The sequence below is a fragment of the Xenopus laevis genome, chromosome 2S (genome assembly GCF_017654675.1).
Source record: "Xenopus laevis strain J_2021 chromosome 2S, Xenopus_laevis_v10.1, whole genome shotgun sequence".
NCBI classification, from domain to species: domain Eukaryota; kingdom Metazoa; phylum Chordata; class Amphibia; order Anura; family Pipidae; genus Xenopus; species Xenopus laevis.
The window spans coordinates 85,247,570-85,256,019 of NC_054374.1; positions in this window are offsets into that span (position 1 = coordinate 85,247,570).

Here is an 8,450-nt window from a genome sequence, read left to right on the forward strand (position 1 = left end):
GTGGCGTTGACCAGCTGCTAGAAGCAACCTTGTGGCAGCGATCAATGTAACCCACAATCTGGAGTTGACCAGCTGCTATAAACAATAAAAAGCCAATATTTGTACACAAAGAGAAAAATTGCCAGCGCTCAGTTTGCCATTAAAAAATAATTATTACAAAAAATTAGGTGTTAGTACCACACTTTGGCCAAAATATGTAAGCTCACATGCAGGTACATGAGTCCTACACCATCCATTAGCATTTTAAGTATGTACTACATTTAGGGGCTGATTCACTAAGGGTCGAATATCGAGGGTTAATTAACGTTGCCATGCTCAGCATGTGATAGCTAGTTTATTTCTACAGATGTCTAGAAGAATTGTCTCAAGCAACTTTCCCAGTTTATTAAACATTCAAGATTTTTAGCCTCATTGGAAATTTTCAATTTACAATTTCACATTTTGTCCAGGTCCATATTTTATGCATGTATATTTTTATTTGTATAGCGCTCCTTGAGGGCAAAGCCGTTTTGAGCAAGTACACTTAGCCTGTAAGGGTGCAAATGAGCCAATGGTGGAGGATAGTATATGATTGTACTCATGTGCCAGGGTATCAGAATCAGACATCTCTCTAAAGAGACTGGACTTAAAAGACTAAGCTAAGGCCACATTTTATTATTGAGCACGAACATATTTAAAGGAACAGCAACATCAAAAAAGGATAGTGTTTTAAAGTAATACAAATATAATGCAGTGCTGCCCTGCACTGGTCAAACTGGTGTATTTGCTTCAGAAACACTACTATTGTTTATATTAAAAAGCTGCTGTTTAGCAATGGGGGCAGCCATTCAAAAATGAAAATGCTCAGGTTACACAGCAGATAGCAGATAAGCTCTGTAGAAAATAATGGTGTTATTTTTATCCACTATTTAACCTGTGCCATATAGCCTTTTTTCAATTTCCGCCATTGCTACACAGCAGCTTGTTTATATGAACTATATTAGTGTTTCTGAAGCAAGCAGATCAGTTTTACCTGTGCAGGGCAACAATACGTGATATTTTCATTACCTTAAAACAATTTCATTTTTTGGTGTTACTGTTCCCTCAAGGAAAAATCTGACAGAGAAGTCTTGAAATCATTCGGTTTGAGTTAAATAAATGAATTACTGACTTTGTCACAGATAATCAGTTTATTAAAATAGAGTACAAAAGAGCCATGAATATTCTGTATTTTTATATCCTTATAAATGGTCATCAATTACAATCAGTGCTCAGTGAGCTAATTTGTGTCACATGATTCAATGAAACTTGCGTATTATACCCGTTCTAAAATATAATGATATTAGACGTCACCTTGGAATTCCATGACTTATATAATATCATTCACCCTTTGGTCTTTTGGTGCTTTTATATGATCGTGGTGACGTATAATATCCATACAATTACATTATTCCCTATATGAAATGGCATCAATTTCGTTTAAAGCAAAACCGACACGTTCCTATAAAAATCATAGGAACATGCCAGTATGTGCTGCACCCGGAATAGTTCCCCTCAAAGCTGCCCCCAGCCCTGCTTAACCTGCATGAACCAGACCCACTGCTAAATCTTCTGTGTGGTTTCAGTGACGCTGGATGGGGGCAGCGCGATCCTTTCCGAAAACAGGACTTCAGCCTATGGATGGATAGCTCCACCCCCAGCGTCACTGAAGCAATATGGAAGATCTGCACCAAGGTTTGCAGGGCTGGGGACGGCTTTAAGGAGAACTATTGCAGGTGCAGAACATACTTGATACTGACACTTTCTTGTGATTTTTATAGGAACGTGACAGTATCACTTTAATCTAATGAAGGCTGAGATTATAAAGTAAGAGTTTGATCAAAATTGTATTTTGGTTTGCCAACTTCTCTAACACTATACCACCCAACCTGCACACACATAATTTAAGGCCCAGAAGTGACATGAATCCTGTGGGCTACAGTGTGCATTCTGTTCATTTCAGCAAGTAAAATGTAAACTTTTAGCTCTGAAGATACTTATTGGGGTAAGGGTGAATTTTAGAAAGAAAGATCAACTTGATGTCGTCCATAGGAATTCGTCCAGCTTCTACCCTGTCGGAAGGGTTCAGTATAAAACGAGGGCTCAAGAGTTCATAAACTTTTACCCTTCCTTACTAAAGAGCATTTAAAAGGCAAGCAATTCAGAAGGTAACATAACATAAGTGTGTCATACTGAAAGATTACATGACTTGAATATGGCATGCGGAAAGATTTGTCCTATGTGTTTCTTAATAGGAACATAAGAGATGATATTCTAATATCTCTATTATTCTAATAAATATCCTCATATTTTTTGATAGGGGGTACTTTATTCACTATATACACAATAGTCATGAATATCCTGCATACAGTATTATATGCTTTTAATACACAAGACCCGTGAATATCCTGTGAATTATTTCCTTATAAATGGTGCTTAGTGATGTCATTTGTCATATGACACCCTGAGTTTCTTAATAATATAGGTAATCCCATAAATAACTTAAAGGAACCCTCACAGTACTTGCGGTGCATTCCCCATGCAATATCCGGCATCTAATGTCTCTTTCCTACACCTTCTTTTCCATACATCACAGCCACACTCCCCACCCCTCCTTTTCCTTTACTGCCTGTAAAATCTGAGGACGAGGGCTCTCTTTTGATGTCCCACGCTACACAACACTCCCCTCCCCTTGGAGCCTCTCTTAAGGTGGCCATACACGGAGAGATCCACTCGTTTGGCGATGTCGCCAAACGAGCGGATCTCTCCACAATATTCCCACCTTCAGGTGGGGAATATCGGGCTGATCCGATCGTTGGGCCGTTACGAAAAGTAATGGGCGGTCGGATCACGGGCCCGCATCAACGAACAGATGCGGCCGCGATCCAACGGGATTTTTAGTCCCATCCGATCGAGATTTGTCCGACTTTCGGCCAGATCTCGATCGGGTAAGCTCGTTGGGGGGCCCCATACACGGGCCAATAAGCTGCCGACTCGGTCTGTCGGCAGCTTTTATCGGCCCATGTATGGCCACCTTTACTCACAACTAGTTTTCCCCTGCTAAAGCCAAATACACCTGTGCTTTTTCTGATGCTTCCTAGGAAACTACTGATATGATGGGGCATGGAAAGAAAACTGTGCAGTAAATCAGTGGTGTGATGGTGTGAAAGTCCCAGATGATGTAGTCACTGAGGAGTTACATGACCTGTATAAAAGTAATTGGCCTGTGACCATTGTGTAATTATATGGTCACGTAACTCCTTGGTGACTTCTAATATTTTTATAAATAACATTAGGGGGTACATTTTTCACTATATAAAGAATGTGGTGCTTAGTAATGTCATCAGTTATAATCAGTGTTTAGTGATACAAAAACAAAATGATAAAATGAGAGTTTAATATGCACATTTCAGAAGAGAAGACTGGTACAAAAGAAGAAAGAGAGAAAGCAAAAAACAGATTAAGCAAGTGGTGAGGTGTGCATTATATATTTAGGTATATTGAATTGCTCTTACAGGTGTCTGGGAGTTACGTTTTCTGCATCCCACCTGCCAGCATAAAAAATTTAGAACTGGAGGTAAAAAATTCCAGGAAGGCTCCCTGGTTCTAACATCTGTAATGATAATTGGTGGTGGCTCTAGCAACTGTTCTGGGTTTGCTAGAGAGAGAGGTAAAAGGGAGAGGTAAATTGTGAAAGAAAGAGTAAAACTGAAGTAAATGAAAAGAAAATATGGAAAAAGAAGCATTTTTTTTTACCTAAATGGCAGTAGGTGATTATGATATGTTCATCTAGATGGAACAATTTAGTATTTTTATACACTTCTAATGCAGCATCTACTATATGTTTCTGTTTTTATACAGGAACTAGATCTGACAGTAAAATTATGCATTACATGTGTAAAAAAACAATCCTTACCAGAATGCACAATATTTGTAATGGGCAAGGTGCGTCACGTTGTAACCTTTAAACTGAAATGGCCTCAGTAAAGAATTATATGTTGCATTCTTCGTCATAATGTTAACTGGAGATTGCTCTGACCCATCACATTCAGAATAAATATGTTTCCAGTTTCTGGGGCCTGTGAGACAAATGAAACAGAACCCTAAAATGAATAATGCAGAAGTTGACATAGTGGTTGTGCAACTGTACTGCAATATTGACATACCATAAAAATGACACAATACAGTATGAATGGGAGACTTGGCATTTTTTATAGGGCTGTTTGTCTGAAGACCATATATATCATAAAAAGACAAGGACATCTGCCTAACAATTTAGGCAGATTCAGAGCTTTATTTATGAATTATAAATTCTTTATTTTGATGTCATATTTTTTTAACACCAGACTAGCACAGAAAAAAATTCTGGAAAAATGTACTTTTCTTGAGTGAGTGATGTGATATAAGGTGCTGGGTTTTTGTAGCTAACATTTCAGTTTTTTGTACTCAGCTACACATTATTACACAGCTTTATAATTTATGAGATTTTACATGGCATCCTATTGGTAATGTGAAGTTTATTTACAGTTACATAGTTATATAGTAAGTTAGGTTGAAATAAGACACACGTCCAAGTTCAACCTTTTAAGTCTATTATAACCTGCCTAACTGCTAGTTGATCCAGAGGAAGGCCCTTTTACCTCTACCCTTTTGAAATATGGCCTTTGCATCCATCCTCATGCTGATTACTTCATAGCTTTTCCAGTGTGCCTGCAACTGATGCATGGGATCTCTTTTGACATGACTGTATCTGTGTAATCTGACCATGTCTGGCCCACCTAACCTAAATTTTAACCCCGGACTGTGCTGAGACCATACGAGGGAATAAAAAAAGAGATTGATGTTGCGTGTATCAAATACAAAATAAGGCAGAGTGCAGCTTTTCCCAATAAACGAATAAGTAGTGGAGTAATGGTGTAACAAAATATAATCTTTCAATAGTAATAGGAACTCACAGAACTTGTGAACATTGTTTTCATTGTACTCATTGTACACAATTCAAGCACATCAGCGCAGGATTCTAAGGATCAAGGTAGAAGCAGAACGAGCTGCATGTCCTGATGCTGAGCTTTTTGCTGGACACAGCATCCATGGGAGCTTCAAATAACAGGGTTTTGGCCAGCTCAACTTTTTAAGCTCTGACAGACATTGCACAAACTCTATTGAGGAAGCACCACACATAAAACCATTAACAGATGTCTATCTGTGTAGATACTGACATCTGCTGGCTTCGCTCAGTATTTTATATATATATATATATATATATATATATATATATATATATATATATATAATGGCTCAAAAGAAGCTAGCACACACAGGACTTATGGAGAAAAAAAGGTTTTTATTTTAATAGAAAAAAACTAACTTTTCGGCTAGGTCCCTAGCCTTTCTCAAAGTGAATGAAACAAACAATCACAACCATTTTAAAGCATCAAAGGTGGGGAAAGGGTATGGGTGACATCATAGAGTGTCATGGATGTGGGTGGGGCAATACACAAACGTAAAAACAACAATAAAGTGCGTGAAATATACAAAAAACTATTTGCAAACACAAAAGGTGACAGAAAACAACATTGCATGTTCAGAAACTGAGGAGTAGTCAGTAAAGCTGCAATAATGTGCAGTAAATTCTCTAAAGAATGTTCGAAACTACAGCTTGAAAAATGAATATCTGAGTGAATCGACTGCTTACTTTATACATATGTTGACGAGCATGCACATAGCTTTACCATCTGGGGGCTGCATCCAATGAAAGCTGCAAGCAAATACAGTGAATTTGTTGCAGTAATATCAACTATATTTAAAATTGTACATGTCTGTACTGACTTTGCATAGCAAAGAGCAAATAAAATGTTACGCACAATGCAGGCATAATACAACCACTGTGCAAAAAAAGATTTTCTTTACAAATATCTATGCAAATTGGCCTTTTAGGGCTCTTACACATATTTTTATGTGTTTACAAACCAATGCGTAGTGTGAAAATACACATACCGGATGCAGATTTTGGAAAGGCAGCTAAGTAAGTTTTTGTCTGTTCCAAACACAACCCTGTTGGTTTCTGAATGTATATAAATTGCATGAAAATGCAGCATGTTGCATATAAAAAAATACAATGAAACGCAAACAGAGTAAAATGCGGCTAATGCTCATGAGTACAACCAGGCATAATACAATGCAATCAATTCTGCCCTCAAACCTGTACCTCAAACGCATAACAATACACTCGTGTGTAAGAACCCTGATACTTATAAAGCTAATACTACTTATAGCACTCTTCAGCTGATCATTTACAAGTGTGAAAGGTATAAGATATGCAATGAATAAGAATAAACATATTTTGAAAATCAAACTAAAGAAGGAAAAAGAAAATAGCATATTGTTTTACATTACATTAAAGGCAATGTATTCACTTGGAAAAAAGTGTAAACATCCATATACAGTAGCTGTTTTTGAGAGGGATGTATATCAAGCCAGTGTTAGGTAAAATACACTACGGATCAATGTTGGTTTTACATGTTTAAGCTGATTATAGACATGTATAAAGAAGCATTATTCAGCCATACTGAAAAAACTACATTCCGACATTGGGGGATGAAATATCCTTACTTAAGCTGCTTTTATCCATGAAAAGTTAGCAGAAACTTTTTAGGTTTTATAGATTGCTTTCATTATCAGGGTCACATATTTAGCAGGGTAAATGGTTTAATGGTGGTCCATCATTGCAGTGTTCTCCCCCCAAAAAAACTCAGGGAAAAAATTATCCAGGTGAGGGTAAAAACATAAATACACACCAACCCACCTCACCTATTCTAAAATAATTATAGCTATCTGCTTTGTAAGAACATTATTTGTCTGAGCACTATGTGGGAGCTGGAAAGTGGGGGGAAACTGCCAGATGATGCACCCAGCAAAAAGGGCCTGAGGAGAATGCTGCATTACATACGTGGATGGTTGGCGAAAGCCCTAATCTGTAGTTCCTTGTACTGTAAGTGACAACAGCCACTATTTTAATTATTGTTGGTTGGTGGCCAACTAGATGAAATTCAATCAGAAAGGAGCAAAAACTTTACAGGACTGGAAAGGAAAGCGTTCTGCAGAAAAAAGGGTGATCCAGAGACAAGCTCATGAGGCCCATGGTAGGGGCACCCAATAAGCTTCCCATGTGGAGAGGAGCAGCATCAAGGGTGGGTGGCCAGAGTAGGGCAGCAAATGTAAAGCTGTAAAGGGACTTGCTTCCTCCAGAGGACGGCAAGCACCTGCAAGATATTTGTTACAAAATAATGATTTAGGACTTTAGTGATAGGACTTGCCTCAACCCACAGCTCTGCAAATTTTTGGAATGGAAAGAGGCTTTTAAAAAACATTTTATTTTTTAAAGATGTAACGTGAAATTTTACCAGACAGCATCAAGTACCTAAATGTTACACGTACAACTGGAATATACTGCAGGCAAATAAGTATTGAAACTCATAAACTTAGACATTAGAACATTTTTGATGTTTCAATACTTAAGAGGCATAGGGTTAGCGTGAGTTATTAACTTCTTATTGACGGCAGTTTCTTCTATGATTTTTGAACAGTGTCGGACTGGCCCACCAGGAAAACTCCCGGTGGGCCCAGGTGTCAGTGGGCCCTCATGCTGCTAACTTTTGGCCTATTTCATGGCCATTCCCTATATCTATGAGAACAAAGTGGCTAAATAGATGGAATAATAGATTATAGTGTGTAAAAAAAAGAGACTAGGAGAATTGAGGTTGAGTGAGGAGAGGAAGAAAATAGTACTGAGGGTGGGCCCCTGGTCTCAAAACTTTTGGTGGGCCCCTGGTCTGAAGTTTTTTGGTTGGGCCCCTGGTGTCCCAGTCCGACACTGTCCTTGAATGAACCTGGCCAGAAATGATGATGCTAAGTGACTTTAATGGGTTACCAACTGGAGCTTTATTAAGGCTGTTAGAGGATTTTGGGAGGCTGCACAGACTTTTAAAAATGGGTAGGACTAATTTTATTCCAAAGAAGAAGATGGCAAGAGAACTTAAAAAATCCTCCAGCCACCATACAGTGCTTAGACTGTCCAGGGAAGAAAGAGAACCTGCTGAACTGAGTTACAGGAGCATTTTCTAAAGCTTTACTGAGATTGAATAAGGGGATCCAATCCCAATGCAGATTTACTGGGACTTATTCTTAAAGGACCAATGAGGTTACAGCAAATCTTAATAAGAGAAAATCTTCTGTGCACAGAGCTGCTGTGCAGCACGCTGAAGACAGGGGTGCCCGGATAATCAAGTAAGTGAAGCATGGCCAGGCCCCCCCTTAGACAGAAAATTCTGCAGGCCCTGGACAACTGTCCCCCCTGTAACCCCCTGATGGCGGCCCTGTGTGCGGTCGTTACTGTATTTCAAGAGGGGACAGAATTCTGGTTTAAGACAGTG